The sequence below is a fragment of the Ooceraea biroi genome, chromosome 11 (genome assembly GCF_003672135.1).
Source record: "Ooceraea biroi isolate clonal line C1 chromosome 11, Obir_v5.4, whole genome shotgun sequence".
NCBI lineage: Eukaryota > Metazoa > Arthropoda > Insecta > Hymenoptera > Formicidae > Ooceraea > Ooceraea biroi.
Window position 1 is genome coordinate 11,148,228 of NC_039516.1, and position 27,744 is coordinate 11,175,971.

At 43.3% G+C, this 27,744-nt stretch overlaps 1 protein-coding gene and 1 non-coding gene across 2 annotated transcripts in view; one reads left to right on the plus strand and one right to left on the minus strand.

Annotated features, from left to right (window-relative positions):
• LOC105278731 (protein single-minded) overlaps positions 1-27,744 on the plus strand; it is a 185,801-nt gene that overhangs the window by 24,891 nt on the left and 133,166 nt on the right. The window lies entirely within an intron of this gene.
• Positions 2,478-2,549, minus strand: Trnad-guc. Its single transcript has one exon. It is a non-coding gene; the product is annotated as a tRNA-Asp (tRNA).

A 27,744-nucleotide genomic window follows, 5' to 3' on the forward strand; every position in this document is an offset into this window, starting at 1 on the left:
GCTTTAAATTCTCCATAAATTTTTGCAAATAGACTGCCAGCATGTGGTACCTTTAACTTGAAATTTTATTGCAAAAGATCCTTGTTATGAAATCAAATAAGGAATATTAACGAATGTTCTGGTTTCTGTTGAAAATTCCGTATAAACGATCGATAAAACTTTGCGAACTCGACGCCGGACGATGATGTATCACTTACCGCATAAAACGTATCTGGATGACGCGATGCGCGATGCCTTCGGCCGATTAAATGAATTATTATCGGACTTATGCAGTCTTTCTGGTATCAGCGGTCGTTTTGCGACACGCGCGATCAACAATCCCGCCGCCGGCGTCTTTCACCAATCGCGTTTCGTTGCGGCGACTTGCTCAAGTTAAAATGAATAACGATAAGATCGATGCATTACGCTGCAGAATTCTCGATCACCGGGTTCCGTGACATTAAACACATCTGTATTATTTTATCCGTACGTCCCGCACCGTGACAGGCTTATCGTTAACGCTCTATGATTTTAATTTCTCGAAGAAATATTAATTACGTCGATATGCATCAAGCAAGATACATAGCAAATAATAAACAATAAATAGCATAAAAAATATATTCTTTCCACGTTACACGTATTACACATTTAATTAAATTAGATCTTATCTTGTTCTTTAATAGATTATACAAAAGATACATATAAATTTTCGTGATTACGTTAATAAAATAAACTGGCTTTTGTTTTGTTTCAGGTAAGTCTTCACATGCAAATTTGCTGCGAATGAGTTATAACTTCCTGTAAGAGCCTTAAATTTTATCGACGACAGATCAGGTAATTTAGTTGATAAGATAAATCGTATAATGTAAGAATTATCAATACAGAGACTACTTTTAACGTACATATTTCATTCCGTTCGTGAATGCTCAAAAACACTTACGTCGACTGTGAGAAATAAATCAAGCCACTTTTTCGTCCGGCTTCCATCGATTTTTGCTCTCGCATAATGGAAGTACGCTGTTAACAGTATCGAATAATTAATTCAGGATAAGTGGATTAAATCCATGAACTGCAAAGTCCAGTCCAAGTGTAAAATCGTATAAAGCCGATTGTACGAATCGTGAACCTTACAAATCATGCTTTTACAGTCCACAAAATCGTCGCGTGTAACGAGATCACGAGTTTAATCAAGGTTCCCGAAGTAACGTCTCGATAACGTCGTATCTCTCTCTCTCTCCTGGCTCGTCGTAGAACTTTTCCCGTGCCATTCATTCGTGCCAGAAGACGAGCTGTCAAATGCGACTCGGCTTGTCATCCTGCACACGTGAGGGAACGGGCGAGGGGAGGCGAAAAGACGTAAAACGACGAAATACGCGGCCCGTTTACATACATTACGCTTTGAAACCGCTGTTCGCGCAGACGAATCACCGTGATAGCCGGCGCGACGGACGGATGAGTCGTCTACTATATCTAGACTGGTGCACCCGTTCAACACATACATGCATACATGTACGTGCATGTATGCACCGTCGTATGTAAGGATCCACGATTACATTTACAAACAGTTAAGGCCATTAGCGAGCACGCGAAACCTCGGGGTACTAATTTAATCCGGCTCGGTAATTGCGAAAGATTCTAATGGCCTTCGTCTCTTCGCCGCGTTTCCTCCGCCGTCGACATCGTCCATCTTGGCGCCGAAATTTTCATAATTCTCATTACCTCCGACGTCCAGAAAAAGAGAGAGAGAGAGAGAGAGAGAGAGAGAGTACTTCTTTTCTCCCTTGCTGCTTCTCTTCCTCTTTTTCTCTGTTTCAGATCTCTTTTCTCTCTCGCTTGCGTTCGCTTTCTCCTCGTCGCGCGCCTCTGTCCTGTTTTTTTCTTCCTTCTTTTCGTGCAATTTATTTTCCCCTTATTGCCCAGGGTGGCAAATATTTTTCGCGCGGCAAGGAAACAAGGAGATATGGAAATCGGGCCTCATTCTGGGCAAAAAGGATTTATTTCCGAGCTGGCGCATATTAATATCGGCTCGCGCGCCGTGTTTCGCGCGCGCGTGTCGGTCACGTCGAGCCACGGACAATTTATATCGCGCGAATGCCTTGCACGGCACCAAGGAATCGTGAGAGTTGTTAACGCTATCGATACGACGGCCTTTCGCCACCTGGGCACCCATTAACTCGACGAAATTCGGAAAATGATATCCACGACACGCGAAAAAAGCGAGTTTCACAATCATCAATCGTTTCTAAATATATAATTAATTCAATTTTTTAATTTTCAAAAATTTGATTTGATTTATAAATATTGTCATATTGTTGCTATGAGCGTTGAAATTCATTATTTACCAGTGCACTACAAGATCCTCGGAGTCTATTATAATCTACTGCAGTCTAGGAGACTAAAACTTTTTTTTATTAAAAAATACAAATGAGATGCTTTTTATATTATGTAAAATTTGGTATTTTATTAAATAATATATATAAAAATAAAAAGCAAAAAACCTCCCCGGCGGGGAATCGAACCCCGGTCTCCCGCGTGACAGGCGGGGATACTGACCACTATACTACCGAGGACTTGGTAGTAGTGCTCGTAAAGTTCTCAATATCTACAGATTATACTATACGCTGTAGTATAACATACATTATAATTTCTAGATTAATAATTTCTAAAAGTTCTGTATGCGTACCTATATAATTATATTTTCACATAATTACTTTTTCATGACTAAAGTGATCTAATGTTCACAGACACCACTTTTTATCTTTAATATGTATCTAAAACAGCGAGTTTATAAAATCCAAAATAACAGTATTTTTTGTAAAAGTTTCAAACTAATTGCACAAGATTCAACTTGTTTGTAGGCATACAAAATAAAAATCTTTTTCCAAAATTTTCTCTTATACTATTAGATAAATATAATAATTTCAAGAAATTATATCAAATCTCAAATTTAAAAATTAGATCGATGTAAAGCCACGAATATATCTCGCTCGCTATCCATCAGCATTGTGAGCAACGCATGGCTTCCGTGACGCGGACGTTTCGCAGATTAATCACGTTTATAGAGCCGCTTCGTAACCGTCCCGTATGCGAGCGCGCGACAATTCCGAGCGGAAAGACGCGGCGGGAGCCGCTCGGAGCGGCGAGTCGGTCTGCGTTCCCGAGGGACGGGAAAGCCCAGAAAAAGGGACCCGGAGTGAATTACTCGGCATGCAGCCGCGCCCATTTGTGGAAAAGAAGCGGGCGTAATGGCGAATTGGATTACCGGCCGGGCGAAGAAAGCGAGCAGCGCAAGAACGCAAGAGAAATTGCCGGTTCCCTTACCGCGATCCGGTTGCGTGGCGATGCGAGCTTGTGCGTTTCTAGGAGCGAGCGAGAGGAATAGAGACAGACGGAAAAAGAGAGAGAAATAGAGCGAAGAGTATCACGATAACGATTTGTGGCGAATCGGCTGTGCACTTTTCTCCGCGATGAACATCCCGCGTTACTTGTAAAAAGCAAGAGATATAAAAAATTTTCGTCGCGTAGTTTTCGTCGTGGGATGGTTCAGGAAGAGATCGATAACTTGTGAAGGGTGTATTCCGATTACGGGGACGAAATACTGTTGGGCCACCCCCTGATCGGCTTTTTATTCGTCCGATGGGGGAGCATAGAAACGACGAGTCATTTTTTGCGCGACCAATCCGGTACCGTCCTTTTGACGTGGCAGCATCCAATCGGGGTCCTTGCGGAATTAATGGACGTCCGGTGATTTCAATGCCAGCGGTGGGCGAATAAAATTTCTCTCTTCTCCCTTATTTCTTCTAAAGGGTGTGTCTCCATAATATTATAACTCCGCAAAAATGAGCAATAAGTACGAGTAAATTATTACATGTTGCGTTTGGCCGTTTTCTATAGTTGGCAAGGGTTCTTCACGAAGTTTCACGAAGCATCTCGTTACTTAGCGTGACAAATTTGGGCTCAAAATTTCCAGCGGGAAAAGCAAATGTACGATTTTACGGCAATGTCGACGCACATATGCACATACGTATGCAAAACCGGTGCATCTTGCGCCGGATGAACGTCACGACGACACGCGACAAGCCGCGGGAAAGAAAGAGTACGTTGCGTCCGCTTGCGACCGCTTCGATCCGTCACTTCCGGGACGATCGAGAGATCGTTCCTCTCACTTCCCGTCCCTTCGACCTTCTTGCAGCGCTCGCGCTCTCTCCTCTTCTCTCCCCGAAGTGCGATCGCTTGCACGGACGCGTCAGAGGAAGCGGCATATACCCTATTAATCGCTGCGATACTTATCGGTCATTAACGAGAAGTAGGGTGAGGCATGTTAATTAACGAACGTATGCGACGTGTGCGTTTGGCGTCGCTGCACCTGCTGCACCGCTTCCAGTTTTGTGCAAAGCCGCGGCCCACATTGACAGATTAATAAACGGATACGCGTTATCTCTTTCTCTCTTGACGACGGTTGTTAGCGTTATCGATGTAATTTTTGCGAGATCAGCTGATGTACTCCGTCTGCATAATGAATGTTGACGAACCAAGAGAGCGACGGCGACAACAGCAGATGGATGCACAGACGATATTGTCTTTGTTGAAAAACTTGAAAAATTTTGTTTCTGAAAGACATTGTCTTTATATTAAAAACTCATATTTAAGATAATATTTTATAGGTGATTATTTGCAAAATAAATTCTTTTAATTCTTTGGCAAGTATGTACGTCTTGCTTTGTATCGTAAGTAAAAGAAGTTATGTGTCGTATTATATAGCGTCTATGCTTATTGAGTATTATTTTTAATTAGAAAATTGATGTATTTATATGAAGATATAATGCGATATTGCACACTTCCGCTTCCGAATATGGAAGTTCTCTAATCAGTTGGCCGGAGAAGCCGGCAGCGACGTTTCCTGTTAAACAAATTGCATTCCTCCGCGCACGTGGAGAATATGCACGCGCTTCTTCTTCACTCATGACGTCTATATTCGTAACGTATGTATAATTACGTTACGAGTTGTAATACGTAATGCAGACAGCCGGAAAAAAGCCGGAAAATCGCTAACGAACGTAAAGCAACGAATTCCGTTCCTTTAGGCGCTATAAAAACCGCTTCCGGCATAAATTAAGTATGCGTAAGCGCGCACGCGTAAGAATAATTGCACCCACGTGCGTAACCAAGCTCGCGGCCGATTCCCGTTTAAATTAACGCGGTGCGATTAGTCAATGTGAAATATGAAGTGTTGCTTTAATGGTAAGGTGAAGATGTATGTGCATTTCCGATGCGCTCTCATTCGTAGCTTGTTAAATATTTATTAAAATCACTGTTGTATTTTCAACCCTTTTCAGTCTCAATATGCATGTTCTAATATGTAATTAGTAAATCAAATTGAATTAATATTACATCAAAGATTAAAAATTTTGAAAACTAAAAGACATGGACAAGCTTAAAATAGCGGTAAAACGAAACTTTATTTAGTTAATACATTTATTATTTTAAAATTGTTGGTGATCGATAGACACAACAGATTTTAAAATTTTGTACAATTTTCAACACAATTGCCCTCTTCGTGGAAAAACTATCATTCAACCCTCACTCTGGTTTGAGAGATATTTGCAAGGATATTTGCCACTCCGTGCCAGCGAGTCCACGTCTGGTATCGCAGTGAGTGACACGAGTCAGACTCCACCCTACGGAAAGGGAAGGAAAAAAGAGAAATGACGAAGGGACGCGGGGAGCGCGCGGGCCACGTTTTTCATACAAAATAACGAAAGCTCCTTCCGGTACCGGGGCGACGTAATACGTCGCTCGTACACGGTCTGCAAAAGTTCTCTCCGCCCGGTAGGCGTGGCCGGCTGCCAGGCTAACCCTACAACGCACATTTGCCGACTGTTTTACGTACCTGACGCGAAAGCGTCGCGAAATGTGCAAGTCCCGCCCATTGCCGGGTAACCGCTTGCTCCGGGGGGTGATATCGAAAATATTTTTTTCATTTTTCGCAAGAATACGTGCCGGAAGTCTCACGACCGTTTGACACTTTCGATTCAATTTTTCATCGAGAAGCTTGCCGCACGCCCTATTTTGCGAAATGTCGCATTTAGTTCTGAAGGGTGAGACATGCGCCGCTGCAGATAGTCCTTCTGAAAACACAATTTTTGTTATTCAACTTTTAATTAACGCATTGTGTTAGTAATTTCCAAAATAATGCTAAAACGCGAGTTATCGCGACATATGTTTCACTCCACCCCGTGTTAACGTTCACCCTTCTCACACTTCCCCAATTAAAATCGTCGATTAGAGCAGAACACACATGCGCCGTCAAATCGGGAGTGCATGTATCATTAAAATATTCCGGTCTCCGGGAAGGAGAGAAGAAAAAATGGCGTCGGCAAGGTTGCCACTTCTGGGGTGAGAAAGAAACGGAGAATGGGCAAGAGAGGACGGGCAGTCGGCGCGGGTAGAAGGTGTGTGTACTGGAACGGGGGTTCAATTATATATACCGTTAATCACGCTAATTAGGAATGCGTAATTATCAGCGACCTGTACATCGATGTAATGGCACGATTTATCCGCATGTGCAAGTGTGCGTCTGTGTACCGGCGAGGATAATGGTTCCGCGGTTAAGCTGTGCCAGTCTAGCGTCCACGTTATTATTTCTCGTGTGCGATCGCGCGCTCGCGCGTGCATGTGGTGGTGCAGCATAATATAACGTGGAGGTAACCCGGTTGTGTATGTACCTGTGTCCCGCGCGTGTGTGTGCGCGTCGCTTATTACGTGAGTTAAAATGTGCCGCGCGTTGATAAAGCGTTTTAAATGCAATCATTACTTTCGCGTTCCTATTACCGCAATTAGAATTTGCATTTTATAAATATGCAATTTCGTGGTGGTGGTGCTGGTGGTGGTGGCGGTGGCGGTGGCGGTGGCGCTAGTCCACTCCTTGATCGCCTCTCCCCTTCCTCGTGCTCCAATCCCCACTGATCTTTCGCTCCGTTTACGGTGCCTCCTTCAGCTGAATATGAATCTGCTCGCAACTGCGGAGAACCAGAAGCGTTGAGAAAATTGTTTTATGCGAACCATCATTCTCTGTCAAGAGCGTTGTCGATCTATCATTATAGTCACTTCCAGTTTCCTCATGTAAGAATATTAGAGGTAATTAATAATAATTAATAACAATTAATGTATTTTTAATCCTGACCACAGCTTCATCCATCATTGATGCATTCTGTAGCTAACAATCATTTTCATATCTGAAAAGAGTGCAGAAAAATGTATGTATTTTTTAAATTTATATACGTAGATACATATATACTCATACATAGATGCGTAATTCTATAACAAAAGATATATTTATTAAACAATTGAACGTAGATATATTCACTGTGCAAAATATTCCAGATTTTCGGCATTGTCTCTCATCTGTGAATTATTTGATCAATTTGCGGTAAACTTTTCTCAGAATAACAATGTTATGCGCATGGGTCGAGACATCTTCGTTTCGCTTATCACTTAAATAAAAATTCCGACGCTCTGTTAGGCGGCACTGCTTTGAGAACACCCGGTAAGGAGGCACGAGCGCTGACCAGCAGCCTCGAGCACAAAGTCTCAAATTAGCAATTCTGGGTATTTCTAGACGCGCGACGTCAAGCGTATGACGAGTACTCGTTGTCCAATTTCATCAAATCTTTGATCTCACCGCGGCGAAAGACAAAGAGAAAGAGAAAGAACAAGAGCAGATCTTACGTCGACCCTCGCATCCTGCTTCCACATGTTATTTTTATCGCGCTGCCCGTGGAATCGTCGGCGCAGCACGGGTGTTAATTTGCTTCAATTTGATCTGTTTCGTTAATTTCTGTATACATTTAATTCGAAAAGCGCGATAACAATGAGATCCCGGTAATTTTGATCCCAATGATAATTCGCGATCGCTAGGGAGCTTAATTACGGTAATTAACGCGCAGTGAGCAGTGTGCTTTAATGAAAAGACTTAAAGAGCATCTCTCCCTTCCACGTGATGCTCGTAATGGCATGTTTTACGTTAAACGCATTTTATTGCTCGTTACCTACTTCTGTCTCGATAGGCGCGTATTTTCATAGTAAAACTAATACATCGTGATGGTAATTGTGCATCAATCATGAACTCGATATTAATCGCAACGCCTCGTACGCTGCGTTACATGCAACAATATTCTTATACATGCACATATCCATAATATCACAAATGCAACGCGTAAAACTCCACACGTATTCAATAATACAATATTGACGAGAAAGACGCATACATTGTTCGTGAAGATTCCGATTGTTAATGCGTCCAAGAGAAATTGTTGGCAGCAATTATTCCTGGTTGTTGTTACGATAGCGAGCGTGTGACGCCACTTATGCCGGCTGCATGGGGAGACCGTTTTCATTATTCACACCATCATGACGGCAAATCGTACACGACGCGCACAGATCGATGCGCGGCGGGTGCTATGTAATCGTGAGAAACTGGAATTGTTCAATCACATGCTGCGAGCTGCGAGATCGGTGCAATTGCATCGCTGGCATCATTGACGTCGGTCGACGCGGATCGGCGCTCGAATAATCGTTTAGCGTTAATCTGCGCGACTCTCAACCAGCAATAAAATATTGCATGCGATCTCCAAGAATTCTTGGGATCGAGTTGCTGATGATAGAACGCAGGATCTCCAGCAAACTTTTCTTCGTTGTACGCATGATATGCTGATCCCGTCAGTTATGAGAAAACTGAATTATGAACATTGTGGCTTAATCAACTTGCAGAGAAAAATTACATATTATTATCTTATATCATTGTAACTAGTTATTAAACACAAAATAAAATTGCAATGACAAGAATTGGATATGAAAATGCCACAGTCAGTTCTAGGAAAACGCTCGCTTATCAAAATTGATCATAAAAGTTTATACAAATTTATTGAGAAAAGAGGAAACCTACAAATACTTCATAACGGTATCGCGGATTTGATTAGCGTCGATTCCAAAGAAACAAAATACTCAACAAAAAAAGTAGCTTACGTATCTCGTTAGTTAAGGTGGCGCGGAATTCAATGACATCGTTTGAGACTGGGATTTGCTGTAATTTACCGGCGCGATCCGAGTAAATTCGATTCTTACGATCGGCGTATTAATATTATATCTCGCTGCGCGCGGCCGAAATTAAAGGAGCAAGAACGACCGTGGGATTCGCGCTTAAGGATCCATTCTCGCCCCTCGCCCGTCTGCCCTCTGCTCCCATCCTGTGCAGCCGCCGTGTTCTCTTCAATCTCCGCTTAATAATTGTTTTTTGCACTCGTGTTTACGAGGATCGGGGCCAATGATACGCATTACGCGTGACGCTGGTTGCACCGATGCGAGCATCTGCTCTTTCCGGCGCCAAAGCTGCGCGTATGCCCACCGCTGTCCTTTTACATGTATTCAGGAAACGACATGCGAAACTTGTTCTTTACGGATATTCGCGACTCCGATACGCTACGGACATATCGTTCGAAAGCGTGTACTTTAATTTGCAGAAATGTATGTTGAAATTTCTAGTCGCGATTGTCTTCAGTAGGGATTACATAATCCGTGTCTCGAGACAAAAGTAAAATATGTCAATACAAATAAAGTTAATTGGATAGAACCATTGTTAGGTAGGAATGCAAAAATTTGCGTCTCGTTAGTTTAATGAAAAGATGTTCGCGGAAAGAAATTACTTATTTTTCTTTTAATATTATAAGAAATGAATGACTAATTTGCGTTATCGATGTTGTGAATTAAATCATTTGGAGAATAACAGTTATTCTCCATTTTTTAAATTTGCTTCTCGCCGATCATCATAAGTATCAAATTCTCGTTTTATGAGAAGTATTAATCACGAAGTACTGGTATATATGGACAGAGATGCCATTCCTGTTAAATTAAAGTACAGACATTATCAAGCTTGAAGACGATGACGTAAAATCTCCAGATCAATAATACCGATTCGTCTCGAATCATTTTCTGGTTTTAATTATACCTAGGTTAGGCTGGGGTTAACTCCATTAAGTTCGCGATGCCGTAAGAAGCTACCGTGATCTTTATTTCGTTTCGTTCCTCCGAGATCCAATTACGTTCGTTTACGTTAAACATTTTTTATTGCCCAACATGATAAAACCTGAAGAGTAGTAGTGACTCACTTTTAATTGGCGATCGATTTAAATTCAGTTGTTTGTAGCTATCACTGAATGAGTATATTTAATATGCTATTTGCAATAATGCTAAATCGACATATTGACGAACATTTTCAATATAAAAAAATATTCGATAGTTCTAATCCTTCTAAAAGAAAAAGAAAAAAATAGAACTAATTATCCATATATAAATAAAGTGTAACATGCAATAACCAGAAAGTGGATACATTAAAAGCTAATTTGTATTAAGAACAGGATTGTTTGCTTTACGAAAGGGTAGATTTTTAATTATGATTTAATTTTTTAATTTGATATATAAATAAATTTCGTTTTCACTTATTTTGATCTCAAACTGCTAAAAACATTTTACCACGTCAAATATGAGAATGCTATTACATACATATAAACCAATATCACAATTACATACAAATATCACAATAGCAGCAGAGTGGTATTAATAATAATTAATACCAATCAAGCTCGATCATGAGGAACGTTTAACGTGACGAAGGATCGATTGGCGATACCTCCAGCAGAGTCCAGCGCGGCTTAACGATGCAATTCAGGGGGGCAGGGTGAAAGACAAGGGGGAAAGAAACCGGAGTTTTGCGCGACCGCAACGAGTTGGTAACGCGTGCATTTGCAAGATATTGATAGCTTCATACAAAAGGTACGGTACTCTGGGTACCAGCCATCCGATCGGCCGATTCTCTCGCTGGTCCCGCCGGCGTTCGCTATGCCCCGGAGAAACGAGAAAGAACGGATGGTTCGGTGCTCCATTCCGGGCTGGAAACTGACTCGAAAGTTGGCGGAATAAGAGATAATCGCCGAACGAGCGGCAGTTAGTTTTACGAGAGTCGATGGTCCCGCAACGGCTACGCAGAAACGCTCCCGCGTTTCTTACCCGTTTAAAAGCGGGTTTATAAACGTCCACGATTTTGGTATATTCCGCGACTCCGTGTTTGCCTTTCCAGCTTTCGACGGCCCGCTCGAATCGGCACCGTTCGCGCGCGAGTATCCTCCCGTTTATTCGCCGATTACGAGCGCGGGTCGACGACGAAGTTCCGAGGAAACTACGGCAGTGCCGCTCGTAATTGTCGGCTCCAGCAAACGATCTCCCGATCTGCCGATCTCTCTCGTTGCCGAGCGGGTCTTTCGGAGCGCGCGACCAAACTCGACTTGCTTTTCTTCTGCAAATCTTCCGTCGAAGATCGCGCAAATTGATTGTTCAGGCGGACCTTGCCGAGATACGGGCATGGTGTGATTTTATTGAGAAACTAGGCATAATCAGTTGAGCGCGTAAGAAAATTAATTTTCGTGTTAATCCGATATCTCGTATCACTCCTCACGTTATAAACAACGTTGCGCCCGTGCGATCGCACGAAATTAATTAAGGCTGCCAACTGAACTGGTGGGTTCAGCCTCGAAACGGGAACGTTTCGTCAAGCGTGCCGGGCTTAAGGGAGTGGCCCGGTCTTATCGAGGTTTTAATTATTCCGAGCTTATTCCCGTTTTAATGACCGTAATGACGCCGATCGTCGCGCTACGTTTCACAACGACGGCTTCCGAAATCGCGCGAGGGCAAAGCGGGTAGATATAAAGAGGGATGAAGGAAGGGAATGGGCAGCGCGCCGGTTCTCCCGGTGAATCGGAGGCAGCGGAGGCTCAGATAATATGCTAATTTCTTGACAGGTAAGTAAAGCACCGTAGGAGGATCGGGCTACGCTAAACTCACTATTCTGTCGAATCGGTAATGGTTATGGCCGTTAATGGCCACGTATTTCATGGCCGGCCGATCACGGTTCTGCGCTGCACGGGAAGGGACTCCCGTCCCTCTCTCTCTTCCTTATGCTCCCTATTTCTTCTCTTTCCTTCCTGTCTTCCTCTACTCTTCGCGCTTACTACACTTGCAGATACGCAGCAACCGAAACCACTCGTTCCTTTTTTTCCCCCCTGCATGCAGCCACTCGTTCATTATTCCCCGACGACGGAACCTTCTTCGTGGAATGAGATGAAAACGCCGCGAAAAGAGATCGAGCGCGAACGAAGCGCACTTCTTCTTCTTCTTGCGCGTCGCAGTTAATGAACTGATCCAAACTGGTCGCGCGATTCTCGATCTTCGGGAAGAACTTTGTAAACTGTCGTGTTGCTGAAGATAATGCACCATTACGTCAGATCGTGGTCTCTATTGGGAACGATTAATTGAATTTTTGCGTAAAATTTATACATTATCTTAGCATATTTATTACATCATCATTCAATAGTTCGTGTCATTAGAAATTAGACACTTACAATTAGACAATTAAATACCAATTATTACCACGTGAGCGGCTGCGGAATGGAAAAAAGCGACGAAGAACGCTGAAGAGATCGCACAGTTAAGGGCTCATAATTTCTATCGTGATAGAAGTCACACCGCCCCGACACCGTTCTTGGTGTTCGGTGTTTCACCTCGTTTGGTCACCCGCGACCGACCGCGATGATGTTCAACGTAACTCCTTATTCCGTTTTTGGTCTTGTAGAGGTCGACCCGCGCAACCCACGGCCTTAATAACATTTTAGCGCGAAGGCAGGTTCTCCGGAGCGAGAGAATTGCGAAGGGCGAGTGCTCCACCCTTTTTGCGTATATCGAGCCACCCCTCGAGCTGCGTCTGGGTCCTTCGTCCCGGAAGGAGAGAAAGAGAAAAAGAGAGATCCGCAGCCAACTCTTGGACTTCTCTCTCTCTCTCTCTCTCTCTTTCTCTTTTTCTGGTTCCTTCTTGCTCACTCCGTGGATGAGCGCACGTGGTTACCGATATACCACCAATTATTATTATATCATCCCGGATGTCAGGGGGTCAAGCGTGCCGCGACTACGTATAGGCATAATATCGGTGCCTATTGAACGCGCGCTCCACGTTCTTCCCCGCCCTCGATGCATATACGTGGCCGCGATACGTAATTATCCGGCGGACTGCCCTCGCTCCGATATTTATGGGATCGAGAGCGCAAGATCGAAATCGAATCGTGCCCGGGCAGTCCCATCTGCCGCCCGATCTGTCTCCCGAAACGCGCGGCGATATCTACGAAATCGGAATCGACGCCTCGATTCGCCGGCGTGCATGGGAGTTTTATGGGGCCGCTCCGGGACTCGCTGCGCAGTCGGTACTTCTTAATATCTCGCGCTTGCGAGAGTTAATTAGAGTCGATAATTTCGAGGCGGAAATCTGCTCCGTATTTATACACTCGACTGTTATTACAAAGTTATTATTGAGAAAAATGTATTATTATAAATGTTCCTACAAAGAAAATCCGCGAAGTCGACGTCACTGCTTCGAGTCTGCTTTCATGAGATACCAAGATCCGCGCGCGCATTTTGCACTCGTGTCATTCATTGGTTCAACTCCGCGTGGGACTGCATAACGATAATGAAATAAGACCGAATCGATAATGAGCGACAACACGATAATAACGCAAAGTACAGCGCGTGATGGCAAGTCGAGCATTCGGCTTTATCCACGCGGCGGCACTCTTCATTACGAGCACTCGCGATCGAGATACGATCTGACCCATTTCCATTTCCATTCATTCTCTCCGTCGAGATTGCGAATTATCGTTCGCGACGCGACGCGAGATTTGGCTCGGGATAAAAGAGACGAGGAATTGAATGCATTCAGAAGGTGAGCGGAGGGTCAACCACCCTTCCGTAACCCATTAGCGCCTTCCTGCTCCTTCTCTCAGATTCTGATCCCGATCCGGCCACCAAGATTAGCTCCGCTGGTCGAGACTGGGCCCAGCCCAGGCCTCGCTTTCTTTCCTCGCGGTTTCCCACAGTCGACCGGTCGGCCACCGTGCGCTAATAAAATCTGTTTTTATTAATATCGCATTATCGGAACCGGCCGGGGGATATTTAACGTTTACGGCAGTTCCGGGAAGAGCGCGGAGTTGTAATGGCACCCTGCCGTTCACCACCACCGGGTGGCTCCGCTCTTGACCGAGATAGTTCGGTGCGCAGCTTCGTGCAATGCGAGAAAGAGAAAGAGAGAGAGAGAGAGAGAGAGAAAGAGAAAGAGAGGAGTCCGTTCCTTTATATCACCAATTAAAAGTCTATCTCGACTATATTGTCCGCAAATTGCGCCCTGTGCCGAACTCGCGAAATTATTAAAAGTAATTACGACCGCGAAACGAGGCCGGTCGGTCCCCGGCGATCGATAGTCCAACATTCACGTTGGATTCACGTCAGCTTTGATTTCTCGCATACCTTAGAGAGATTTTTCTAACCATTATTGGATATATCATCTTCAAAGTTCAAACTAGATACTTACGTCTTCCATAAATTGTTTACCAAGGTTTAAAATTTAAATTAACAGTATCTTCAATATTACAAAAATATATTTTCATTAAATTATCATCGAATCAATGTACGTTTAAAGTAACTCCATTCGAATTTACAGCAAGAAAAAAATAAACGCAAGCGTTGCTATCTCATATCTAATCTTATAAGATACTTTGTCTTTCAACAATGTGCTGAGAAAAATACTCGTGGAAATGTCGAGGAAGTAGCGAAAGGACTTGCGGCGATCGGAGCGGTCAATGACAGTGGCGTGAATCACGTGTACGTAAAAGTCGTCGCACGGTGGTGCTGACCTATTGACCGACGGCCGAATACCGATGCATCACGCGATGCACATGGTCGTGTGAGGCCTTGAACCGATCGGCTAAAGAAACCCGCACGCACTCCTGAGACGGGAAGGACAACGGTTCGCCGGATCGCATGTGTTTCCTTCGACGCGGAGCGAGTGCTCGGAATGGGCGCGCTCGTTCATTCATTCACGACGCGCGTAGGAGCGGACGGTCTTGCGCGTGTAATGACGTCTCGTTGCATCGAACGAGGCGTTGCAACAACGAGAAGCTGATGTGGTGTCGTGGTCATTGAGCAAAGAAGGACCCTTCCTCGCGAGAGGAAGGCACTTGCGAGCGGATGGTCACTCTTGCGGTTTTTTCGACGCGTCGCACGAGAGAAAACGCGCGGTAAGCGCGTGTACATATATCCGTATTGAAGCGTAAACGCCATTTACGGAACGGAAAATTACGGCTCGCAACACGCTAACGTGATAAATGCGAGGAGTAATAGCGTAACGCACGCACGCATGCACGCACGTATATACGCACGCATGAATCTTTAATTTCGCTTTATGTGTTCATACATTTCTTTTTCTCTTCCTCTCTCCTTTTCCTCTCTCTCTCTCTCTTTCTCTTTCTGTTTCTCGCGATGAATAATTAGAATTTAGGTATACGGTAATCTGCGGGACACCATAATTGCTGCTCGCTAGCCGAAAAATTGTTTTCCAGAAAGGCGAACGATTATGTGTGATAATTATCAGTCACTCATGCCACTACTAATTTGTCACACAAGTTTTGTCTTCCTGGTGTTTGTCGATGATATATCCTACTAGATAAAATCTAGTTTTCGATACCAACAATTTCGCCGAATTCACCCGGTGAACCACCGATAACTAATCTGCCATCGGCGGCACGCGAGGCGCGTCCGGAAGCGTGCGGACCTTGAATCGGCTGGAGAACACGAGGGAGATCGCGCTCACGCACTCGCTCCGGGGTGAACGGATGGCGCGATGAGGGACAACAGCCGGGGGGGTTCATCAGCTCTCGCATGTCTCCCGGGCCCCCGAGGAGGAGCGGATAGATTTACGGGGTCGTCCCGAGCTAAGCGAGCGTGCAAACCTCGGCGCGCACCTCGCGTTTCATTCACCAGCGCCGGCGACTCGTCGCGCGCGCCGACGATAGCGTGCCGCGTCGGTCCGCGCCGGTCCGCGCGCGTGTAACCCGCCTGTCGGTTAGGTCAGGTTTTTAACGGTCACGTCATCGCACGTGCGTGCAACATCCCGCGGAATGGACCACGCGAACCTACGAGTGCCCGACGTCACGAAGACACCGCGATCGAGTTCCGCGCGCTTTCGCCTCGACCTTTCCTCGGTCGCTTCCTCGTCATCTTCCTCTTCTTTCATCCATCGTGACCTGCCTCCTGTCTTTTCCTTTTCTCTTTTTCTTTCTTTTTCTCTTTGATCTAATGGATCGGTCGAGACCATATTATTTGGATATTCTGGAAAAACAGAATTGCATCAGGCAATTATGTGTGATCGCGGATTTCGCGTGTGTAAACTCGCTTGTTAGACTTCTTAGCTCGTCGGCGAGATCGGGAAATCTTATGTCAACCTTTTTCTTTTTTTACATTTGGTTAATTCAGGGGAGCGCGCGACTGCGCCACTCGCAATTAGTCGTAATATACGCAATTAGGTAAAAAGGGATACGACTTAATGCGAGGGGGAAGGAGCACTCGGATAGCCGACATCATCCTTTCGCCGCGACACGTTAAACTCCGCTGGAAATCACTCAAGGTGAGCAGGTGCTCTCGCTTTTGACTGCGAATGTAGGAAGAGCAGAACGTTTTAACGGCCGATCATTAATTTCAGTCTTAAAGTGGTAACGATCGAGTGTCGGCAATAACAATAGCACTAAAGGCGAGTATCCAGTCGCCGGACTTAATTACAGATCCACAGTATTTCCCGGCCGTTTCCGTCGACCAAGATGTATCATTCGGCACTACTAATGCTAATTCAATTCAATCGAGGATATCGCTCGATTAATCGCCAACGAATGACATCCTCGCTCGAAGCGGCTCTGGATCATCGCTTAAAATTAAACGACAACGGCTAAATTAATTGAAACGCTTCTCTTCTTAAATCTCAATGTTAGATGTGCTTATTAGAATTTAGAATTTTTACAGGACTATGTATCATGACTTTATAATATACAGGGTGTCCCATGGGAAGTTGCTGAAACTAATCAACTGTCATTTTTAAACGTATGCAGTTATTGAAAAAACAAAAATTGCGTTGGAAAGAGGAAAGTCTGCAGTTTTTAATGGGTATAAATAAAATTTAGCAAAATGTTTGTATATCAGTTTATTTTATTAATGAAAAATATGCTAATAATCAAGTAAGCTAATAATAAATATTTTCAAAGTGTGCACCATCTGAATTTGTACAAAAAGCAATTCTTTTACGAAAACTTGTGAAAACTTTTTCTAACATGTCGTCTTTAATGTTGCTGACGACCTTTTTAATAGCTACTACTAAATCTGACAATGTTTCTGGATTTCCGGCATAACAATGGTCCTTAATGTATCCCCAAAGAAAGAAGTCACATGGATTTAAATCCGGCGAGTACGGTGACCATTCTAGCCCCCCCCCCCCCCGGGGAAAATTGGGGTATCCCAGACCGATGATTCGATTGCCATAAACTTTATGGATCGTTTCGAAGACCTCCTGGGTTCGATGTGGTGTCGCTCCATCCTGCATGAAATGAAATCCTCTGACCAGGCCTCTTTTTTTTGCATGAGGGAAGAATTGTGTTTCGAGAAGCTGCTTGTAACTTTCACCAGTGACTGCTGATTCGAAGAATTGCAGATAAATTCCTTTTACCGAGATCGCAGCCCATGCTGTTATTTTTTGTGGATGTAAAGGTTTAGCCAGGGAAACGTTGGGATTTTCCGACCCCCAAAATCTATAATTTTGTTTATTAACATAACCATTTAGCCAGAAATGTGCTTCGTTCGTGTAAATTATCAATTTTGCATGAAGTTCTCCATCTTCAAACATTCTATTTATCGTCTTGCAGAATTCCACATGTTTCATCATAGCGCGTTTGGTTAGCAATTGATGCGATGTTATTTTATAGGGATGCATTTTCAGGAAATGTTTTAAAATCCTGTGTAACGTTGTTTTGGATATTTCAAGAGCTTGGGCAGCTTTCCGAATGGAAGAATTTGGATTCTCTTCAAAATACTTCTTAATATCTTCAATGTTTTCTTCTGCAGCTACAGACACAGAAGAACCTGGCAGATCATGTCTACGGTCTTGGATAGTTCCATACTGCATAAAATTATCGATAATTCTGATAAAAATAACACAAAACATTATTTTAATGCAGATTTATTGCCAAAAATGGAGTGACGTAACGCATATGTTTAAAGAAATAATAAATTCTAACCTTTTCAGCGTGTTTTCGCTCTTAACTTTATGTGTTCCGTATTTAGTACGAAACCCCCTGAAAGCATTGCTATAAACTTTTCCTCTGGAAAAGAAGCACTCGACAAGATAAATCTTTTCTTCCGTCGTCAGATTACTCATTTTGACGCGCACGGACTTGCATCTACCACAACCAGAATAAAACTGCGGACACTCAGATGAACGACCGTTAACCGTAAGACCCTTTCTGAAGTCATGGAGGGGAGAACCAATCGTTTACTTTCAGCAACTTCCTATGGGACACCCTGTATTTATATCTTGCATTTTGACTGTTTGGGATCGTTTTTTGCGTATTTTGCTTCAATCAGTGTCACGTGAAACTAGATCGACAAATCAGAGTGAAACACGTTTTTTTTGTCTTAAGCGAGTCGAAAATATGATCCCGTTATGAGAGGCAATTTTCTGAACAACTTTATCAGTGAATTTACGGATTTATCTCGTGTGAACTTATAATCGATCTATCTATTCAATCGTATTTTTTATTCGATTGTTCTCCTGATGTTAAAATGCGTATCCTTAAGGCAATTGAGGGCAGTCATTTTACATCCAAGCTTATCCCTCCGTTTCTTCTCGCTTTTTTATCTCAATATAATGTAGGTATTAAAAAATAAGAAACATTGTAAATACTTTAAAAGCTTTTATTTAAAACAAATAAATCGGATACTTTCCATATTTCTGCATGCGCATCACGAAAAGAACACCCGAACTGTAGACTTCTGCTCGGCATATTTTATCGTGTTTAGTTGGTGTGTTACTCGAAGCGATACAGTACGATTGCTGTTTAATTGTACTAGAAAAGAAACAAGTCGCTGATTTTCCAGACCAACTCCGGCGCGCTCTCATCCGATTACTTCGTGGCACCGCGCGAAATTACGGCCGTGAGTCGGAGAAACGGGACCTCATTATCGGTGCGTCCGTTTAACGCGCTCGGCATTAAGCCGACTAAATTAAACAAATAATAAGGTGGAGCGAAGCGCATGCACGTACATGTGCACCATCGTGTGAATCGAAGTCTCGCTCGCCCAGGTCCAGGTCCGCGCGTCGTCCACGTTGTCGTCCACGTCGAAGCCGGGCATTTCGGCCGGCGAGCTCGCGGACACGCATCGAGAAGTTTTATAAATAATCTCATCGAGATACGCGAAACGGCCGGTACTACCGTTAAAGGTCGAGAGTGGCCGCGTGCCCCGATAATCGAAGAATTAGTTGTCGCACCTGCCCTCCGCAGGGCCCGCGGTAGCAGGTACCACACTCCGTTCGTCGATGGGGTACGCAGAGGAACCCGGGCGGATGGAATTACTAAGTGAGCCCTGTGCTTTCAATTCCGGGAGTAATTTAGATATGAGAGAGAGAGAGGGGGGGGGAAGAACGAGGGTATATAACCGAGAGATGAGGCCTTGAGGAGCAGATATGCATGAGCGCGAACGACTCTTGTTCTCGATAATCGGACATGTAATTATGCGACCGCCTCGTGATCAGGAGATGCTCGCTCATCGACGCGGTGTTTTCGAGCGGTTTGTCGGCTTAAGATGTCGCCTGCCTATCGTTACATTCTTTGCGACCTCATCTGCCGCGAATCGGCGATTGCCCTCGGAACAGCCACGTCTCGCGGGATGGCGAAAACTTGTTTGCTCTGGATTCCATCCGCGAGATATAAAAATCTCTGCGAAACGATTCAAGAAATTTAAAGACGAGATTGAAGGTATTAGAATATCATTTGACGTTTGTACGAGTTTTCAAGATCGTGCCGTGAACGATATGGATATTTTTCGCTTCTGGCAATTTGTGTGGAATTATGTTTGCGTAACTTTATTTATCGAACATTAACAGAGACGTTATTATGGATTCGCGAAATTTATGTAATTTTTTCGTCAAATTTCCGGGAGCTAATAAGACTACCGCTGTGTCGCAGCGTCGCGTATTCGCTACTATGTATGAGCCATATACTCGTGAACTTAAGTCCAAATTTGCGTCCGCGTACAAAGGAAACGGGTTAAGGCTTCGGGCAGTTGTAATAAGAACGAATTAACGTCAAAACGTGCTGAGTTGGTAACACCCAAGAACGCCAATTTGCGCTCGCGTTATTTTCCATACTGAATGGTTACTCGAATCTACCTCGATAATGTTTTTTTGTGAACGATTGAAATAATGCAAATTGAATCTCGGCAGTCGCAGATTGCGACAAGGAACCGTCCGCGACCGAATTGTCTAGATGTAAAAACTGTGCAGTTAGAGTTAACAAATGTATAACGTATCTCATAGAAACTACATTTCATAAATTTCAAGGTAAAAATAATAAGACAAATAATGGATTGTTAAATTTTAATTACGAGCAAAATTGCGCTTGCAGGATAATATTGTGTACGGACTTGAAAATTGTTTTATGATCTCTTATCTTCGAAAGGGTAGATATAGAATTGCTGATGTGGAAGTTAAAGGTAATATATTATAATTGTACTCGGTCGTTTTTCTTATTCAGTAACACACATTTCGATGAACTAAATTACGATCCTAAGACTCGACAAGTGCTTTATCTATCCGCCTATCTGCGTATCGTTCTATCGGGTATCATTAGCATCGCAGTCTGTAATTTTAAACAAGTTTCTCCTTCATGCGTACGATACTATCAACCCGGGCAAGTTAACATAAGCCTGACGTGTGTTTTCTTCTCTATATTACATAAAATACTGGTACGAATGCAATATGCATTATTTCAGTAATTATACATTGTACATACCGCAATTATCGCGCAGCGCGAGGCCATAATTATTTGTTTTGGAATTTCGAAATACTTGCATTTATACATGAGCGAGGAGTACATACACGTTCAAGTATAATTCCCCTGGTTCTACTTTTTAATATGCCATCCTTTCGTATGAAACGTGCGCTTTCCAATGTAATTCATTTCTCTAATCAAAGACCCACAATCACGCGGAATTCGCCTCGTAAACACGACCTGCTTGTTCCATTAATATCTCGTAACAACCGGATCACCATGCGATTTCCGGAAGAAGCGACATCCGCCGTTGATTTTATTAACGCTCAACGTCGCGGCTCCGTGTGTGCGCTCTCTCGATCTACGTACGAAACAACCCTTTTAATCGGCGACATTTCTCGGTCTTCCGCTGAAGCAATCCGTTACATAAGCGGCCCACGGTTGGCGGATCTCAGTCTCGATACGCGATGATGATACGCATGAAGTGCGGGTAAATGAAACGCTGAGATACATCGGCCGGCAGTAAGCCAGCAGCCTTTGCGCGATGCCACTGGACTATTGGATTATTTGAGGCGTTCGAGTGTGCGAAGAGCCGCGGTTAGCAGGCATCAGGCTGAGTTTGTTGGATTCGGGATCAGAGTAATCTCGTTTGCCACCCCCGCCGATCCGGCCTATCCACGCTGACCAGGGGTGGGCAAACCCAAACGCCCTAGCGCGCGATTATTCCCCGAAAAGTATTTTTCGAAAAATTACGGCGATCGTCGTCGAGGAGGCCGAGAATGCTCGCGACTTCCTTCGGTTTCGATCTCGACGCGCCGCGACACGCTTCGACGCTCGTTGACATCACGAGGGCGCAAGACGAGAGTAAAATAACAAGCTGATTGCTACATATTTTTGTGCATTTACGTTTCATAGGCAAAAACGCGCCCGAAGTTTTATTGGGATGTTGCTGCAGTCGTTTGATTCGGCTGAACTTTGCTTCGTCGAGTCGCGCCGCGTGCCCTGCGGAGTATTTTGAGCCTGACATTTGCGGAATGTTGGGCACCCCTGGTGACATCCGAGGCGTGTGATCTAATTAGATTGCTCTAGGGTTATTGTTGCCCTCGGTGAGCCGCAATCCGCTCGTTTTTCGAGCTGGGATTAGCTTATAAGAGAGTGTGGTGATACTTCAGATTCCGGCGAGTCACTACAAGGGACTGAGAGGTATCGGACTTGTCTGGTCTGCAACGTCTAGTACTTGATGACAATGTGTCGATCTGTGCAATGCACACATCATTGTCTCGATTAATATGGTCGTTATTTAGAGGCAACAGAGCGCTTAACGTCGCGATCGCGGCGTGATGAATAAATCATTTTGCAGTTTGATGGATTTATTTAAATGAATGTTATATGATACGACATGCTCGACACGGGAATTAATTTTATATCCATTATCTTTTCCTTGTCACATCTATATCATGTCATCGGAGATTAGCATCTCGGTAACTGCACGTACAGTTCATCGAGCTCTGACAAGATCCGACTTGCGCTTTAATTCAAATTTAATGTCATTGTTGCTGAAGTAATTATTTTGATAGATGTACTCGATGATTCTACATAAAATATACTTGATGTTATTTACTGCCGGTATGATTTATATTTCGAAATACCACAGGATACGAGAGAGCAGAAATAGAAGACCACGGCAACCACAATAAACGAACTCGCCAGAGTTAATTGCAGACCTCGCTTTTGCACGCTTTACGTTCTGAAAGCGAACGTATTCCATATATTTAACTATATAATAAAAATTAATATGCCGATACACATTACTCGCCGTGTGCAAACTCCGTAGTTCTGAAAAATCGCCAAGGAAATGCTGAGGCGGATTTCGCGCCGGGATGCCGCGCTCGGCGGCCACGCTTATTCCGTACGTAAATATATTGAGTCGCTCGATTGCTCGCCACCGCAAGAGCCCGCTCAGTTTCGTATCAATCGGAATCTTTTTGTTCTCGTTAGCGAACGGAAAACGACACCGTTCCCGAATCCGAATCCCGGCGAGACGCCGAGGGTCGGGAGGCTATATACGCAACGGACGCAGGCTATTGTAAAAACTCACGTAGCCGTACCACAGTCGTACAGTTTAACTATAACCAGTTACGACAGTCAGCGAAATTCTTCGTATAGTATTTCTTGACGCATGCGTCAACTGTACTATCCAGAATATGGCGGTGTCAAGAAGTATACTGCACGTTTGTAGATTATATTGTGATATTATTAATTTCTCATTACGTTAATCATTACATAAGTGATGCTGAAATATTTTTAGTGAAGATCATTGTTAGTGTTTTTTTGTGTTTAGTGTATCACCTATTTTAAAATAATAATGGGTAAAGGTGGATTTTCCTGTGTCATGTGTAAGAACATATCTGGACGAAATCCAGGAATAAAGTTTTTCGTTTTCCAAAAGATCCAGAAATGTAAGTAAAATATTTCTGTAAATAAAGATGTGAATAGATGTAATAGTAAATATAATGATATTACAATTGCTTTTATTGCTTTTTTACAAAAGGTCAAAATTATGGATCAAACTTGCAATCGAACGATTAATAGAACCGCTGAAGAACTTTACAAAAATTATCGCATTTGTAGTGTTCATTTCAATGAAAACATGTATCTCAATGATATAAGAAGTAGACTCTTGCCTCGAGCTATACCCAATGCAATCACTCCAAATGTTATGGCAAATAGTGACACTTGCATTATTCCACAAGGTAATATACAATAAATATATATATATATATTTATACATATATATATATATATATATATATATATATATATATACAGGGTGGCCCGAGTTTTAACCGACAAACTGCGGGAGCATATTCTACTAGTGGAAATAAGAAAAAATTCTTATATCGAGTTTGCTTAGAAATGCTTTATTACAAAGTTATAAACCAATATTGAAAAGAAATATCAGATAAGTAACAACGGATTTTTTCACAAAAATAAAAATTATCTACGCAATGATTTAGTGACGCATTTCAAAATGTTGTCCTTGCACATCGATACAAGCTAGACATCGACGTAGTACAGAATTTGTTACGGTACGACATTCCTGAAAATTTTGTTGCATCTCAGTAACTGAATTAGTAATTCGTTGCTTTAAATCTATCTGGTACTCTCCTGTTAGGAAATCTACGTTGATACTCTCGTACGGCAACTCGTGCATTTCCGTCACAGAATCCGTACACGAAATGAATATCAGTGTATTCCTCATTTGAAAACACTTTTGGCATTCTGATAGTAATTGCTAGTGAACATGAATACACATAACATAAACATCTTCGACCTTCCAAATTCTACACTATGTTCCGTTGTTACTTATCTCATATTTCTTTTCAATATTGGTTTATAACTTTGTAATAAAGCATTCCTAGGCAAACTCGATATAAGAATTTTTTCTTATTTCCACTAGTAGAATATGCTCCCGCAGTTTGTCGGTTAAAACCCGGGACACCCTATATATATATATATATATACACTTTTTGTTTTTTGTTGTTGTGTGTGTGTGTGTGTGTACACACACACATGTATATACACATTCTGTTTTACTTTGTACTCAATTAACTGATACTAATAAAGATTTTTATCACAGAGGATACAGTATTGAGAGAGGAATTCCAGGAATCAGAAAAAAACAAATCATTATATGAAAACATGGAATTAGACAGAAACAAGAATTGTAGTAAGTTTCAAAAAAACATATAAGTATAACAATAGATGTGTTACATCGGTTATTTTAGATGTATAATTTAATTATTTCATTGCAATACGTCATTTTCTAGATAAAATAATTCAATTTTGTGACCTATACATTATACGTAGCGGTTAACAATGCAAGTGCCAATTTGTAGTATTAAATATATATTAAAATATAAAATTAATGTTGTTTTTATACATTGATCTGATGTTAAGATTATATTTCCTTCCCCTCCTTTGCAGAATAACAATAACAATTGCTTTATCATCGAGTACCATCAAGAGGAAATATCATGGCAGGAAAACAATCAAGCAGCCTCAGATCAAGTGGATAATTTCATCAAGGCCAACGTTCTCGTCATTTGTAGATATTACAATACTTCTATGCCTACTTTAGTTTTGTAAAGTACATTATTCATTTTTCGATTTAACAATAATTGTTCATCTATCAATTATATTGTTCATTTCTTACAATTGTATATTTCATTGTTAACATTGGAAATATATGTTTAGTACTTTATCCGTCACAACTGTTAACTAATCATATATTGAAAGTTTGAAATAGGAATGTTTTTACAACCCAAAATGTGTTGATTTATATTATATTTGTTAACCTCATTTATTAGTTACTTTTTCTAAACGTTTTCCGTGACTTCTTTTATATATTACTATACCTAGGTACCTATTTTATTATGTATTATCAACTTTGTCAATTAAAAATCTATATAGTTAGAAACTTTTGAACTATGTCTTCCGTAACTCATTTCAATACTTTGAATTTGGCGGTTTCCTACTACCGAAAACATGGCGAATGGTCATGTGACTGGGTAACACAAAGATCAAAGGTTCCGACGTTACTGTCGTAACTGGTTATAGTTAAACTGTGGCCGTACGTTTACCGGAGTCCTCCTTATCCGGGATTAGGTTGCACCCTTAACTGGTTCACGTTTCAATCAATGTGCTCCTCTCTCCCTCAGGCACCGCATACAAAAGCTCCCGAAACGCGCACTTTGTCCGCAGTTTACTCGCGTCCTTGCCCGAATGAGGAATTCCAGTCTCGCGAACGCTGCTCGCTGCACTTACGTCTTCGACGCTCGTTTTCCGTTCTCCTCGTTCGACGTCCGGTACCGGTGTTTCCGATACCATCGTGTCTCCGTTGCCTTCTTTCGAGTCGCCTCGACTCGTGAAGCAATCGGAGGATCAGGTAATATACGCGATCATCTGTTACCTGTGTGCGCACGTTTGCTGTGGAATCCGCAAAGAAGTCAAGCTTCATTTATCGTTGTCGCACGAAACGTGGTCGAGCACGATGATGATCACATTTACGATGGAAGACACTCGCGAAAAAACGTCTTTGTCTACTTAATGCATCTTCGGTTAGGCACCAATCAGGATTTTTGAGATACAACCTCTTGCTCGAGAAAAGGCACTCAACAATTAATTAACGCTCTTGTGATCGTAAGGGTATTTATCTCGCCATAGTGGCGTTTTCGTGAGGATGTTTCAATCGGGATATACGTGCCGATTAACAGCTCACTCGTCGAAGATGAGTCGCTGAACGTTGGAGGGTTCGGCGAATCGTGAGCGCGAGTCATCGGCGGCCGGGAAGCAGCTGGTGGTAGATGCCCCGTGTAACAGGTATACTGGGGTCGTGGCGCAGTTCCGTTGCCCTGCCAAACACCTTCGAGGAATGGATCAGATAACCCGGACGACAAGTGCTGCGAAGCCGTTTCAAGTATTTGTGACCGATTACGATCTTTTTGAGTTGCTCACCGTCTCGCGTGTCAATCTCGCTGGCTGATACGGTCTCACGAGTGCGTCTTTCTCCGCGAATAGCGCGGAAATTCGAGCACGTCTCGAAACAAGAAGGAGAATAATTAATTCTCGCTCAAGAATACTGGGGCGAATGTTTGCATCGCTACGCGATACCTTGCGGTGGGTTTTACTGTGGAACGCAAGCATCGAGCGAGCATAGTGGTGTGATTTTCCAATATGCAGATATTATCAGCGTGAAACCGAAGCGAACAGTGTAACTCTGCGGTCTGAGAAAGCTGAGAAAAGGAAAGTCCGCGAGCTGCGTGGAGGTACAGGGACATTGCGCGTATCATAATGCAAAATTACAGTCATGGCTCGCAACATTTCCAAGTCGTTTCGATTGTTCATCTGTCGTTTGGAGTTTGATTTGGAGCGCATTTCGGCTCGCGGAGATCCGTCTGGTCGTGCGAGCAAACTCGGCCCGAGCCCGAGAGAACAACGAGGGGGACCGCAATTAGAAGGCAGTGGCTGCTAGTAGACGGTCCCCCGCGTTATCTGCGCCCGGGTGCGCGATGGCGAAAGTGTGAACACGGTCGCGCGTTTAAGGTGCGAACTGCGGACTGCGAATTTCGTGTCCGACTGGATTCTGGAGGAGAGCAAGGAAGACGGAGGGAAAGAGGGAGCAGGAGGTGGAATCCTCCGCGCCACGATGTACGAAGGGAGATACGCGAGAGCCGGAAAAGGGAGACGAGGGAGTGAGAGAGCCCGAGGGGGAGCAGGAGGATGCTCTTCTCTTCTCGGTGCCTTCTTTCTCGGGCGAGCACGTGCATTCGCTCCGGCAGCGAACCGGCGGGATACAAGGTCCTGGTATGCGGTGATATCGACTCATTACCATGCCCGATGCAGGAGCAGCCCGCGACTTGCATCCATTAGGATAATTGCTCCTCTAAGTCTGCGAAGTGTTCCCTGCCTCGCGCCGCGGCCGATCACCTTAACGCGATCGCACTTAGCTAGGCTGCGATAATTCATCGATCGCCGCTGATTTCGGCGGGTCCGGCTTCTCAGTGTTCACCGTTCAAGTCGTGGTTTTCCGAAACTGATCGTGAAGTCGTACAGTGACAAGGATGTAGAAGAGTGATTGTATCAAGGCTTTACGCGGAATAGGCGAAATCTTCTCGTACGCAACGAGTTAATTTCAGCCTATCACGATGAGAAAAGGCAACGTTTGGAAATTTTCCAGTTGTATTACAGGTTTTCCACTCTGGGACGCTTTATTTGCGCACTTCTTTCGCAGCTACCAAACATTAAG